Source organism: Triticum dicoccoides, chromosome 7A (genome assembly GCF_002162155.2).
Source record: "Triticum dicoccoides isolate Atlit2015 ecotype Zavitan chromosome 7A, WEW_v2.0, whole genome shotgun sequence".
NCBI classification, from domain to species: Eukaryota; Viridiplantae; Streptophyta; class Magnoliopsida; order Poales; family Poaceae; genus Triticum; species Triticum dicoccoides.
In genome coordinates, this window is record NC_041392.1 from 685,648,126 (window position 1) to 685,649,431 (window position 1,306).

Below are 1,306 nucleotides of genomic sequence, written 5' to 3' on the forward strand. Positions count from 1 at the left end.
GGGTGGTATTTAAGAGGGGGTGGGGCGGGGTCGGCTTGGGGAAGGGGTGGGAGGAGTCCCGGGCGGCGACTGCAGCGGCTGCCGTGTCCTGGCCGGACTCGGGCATGGGGAGGCGGTGGCGCGGGGGTTGGGCCGGCCAGGCTCCGCCGTGCTTCGGCCCAGTCGGGCGCTGAAGTTTTTTTTAAACAGATTCCGCCGAAAATAAATCCTTGAAAAATAAATAAAAAACTAAAAACGCCAAAACAAATTTTCACCGTCTAAATAAAATATTTAGAACAAGATGAACATTTTCTTGGCCCTAAAATGCAATTTTGAAAACGTGCAATTTTTCTAATGCAAATAAAATTGCAATAAAATCCGAATAAAAGCAAATATTTGATTTTTTCCTCCAATATTTCATTTCTTTTGGAGTAGTCATATTATCTCCTCTCATATATTTTAACCTGAAATATTTTTGGAGAGAAAAATAATTAAAACCAAAAATCCTCGTTTCAATATTTGAATAAATTCAAATATGAAAACAGTGAAATCCCCAACTCTCTCTCCGAGGGTCCTTGAGTTGCTTAGGATTTCGAGGATCAAGCCAAAATGCAATAAAATATGATATGCAGAGATGACCTAATGTATAACATTCCAAATTGAAAATTGGGATGTTACAGACCTACCCCCCTTAAGATGAATCTCGCCCTCGAGATTTGGGTTGGCTAGAAAATAGGTGTGGGTTGTCTTTGCGAAGATCATCCTCTCGTTCCCAGGTGGCTTCGTCCTGGGTATGGTGGCTCCACTGAACTTCGCAAAACTTAATAACCTTGTTGTGGGTAACCCGGCTGGCAAACTCGAGAATCTTCACTAGTTTCTCCTCATAAGTCAAATCATTGTCAAACTGAATCGCTTCCAGCGGTACTGTATCTCTCAGAGGAATGTCAGTCATCTCTGCGTGGCACTTCCTCAACTGAGAAACGTGGAACACATCATGAACTCCTGACAATCCTTCGGGTAATTCCAACCTATAAGCAACTTCCCCATACGTTCCAAAACTTGTTATGGTCCCACAAAACGTGGACCTAACTTTCCCTTCACTCCAAAGCGCTTAACTCCTCAGAGTGGTGATACTCACAGATACACTTTGTCTCCGATTTCATAGACTACCTCCTTGCGTTTTGAATCCGCATAACTCTTCTGTCGGGACTGAGCTACCTTTAGTCTATCTCTTATCAATTTAACCTTCTCTTTTGATTCCTTAATCAAATTTGGTCCAAACAACTGCCGGTCTCCAACTTCATCCCACAACAACGGCGTCCTGCAC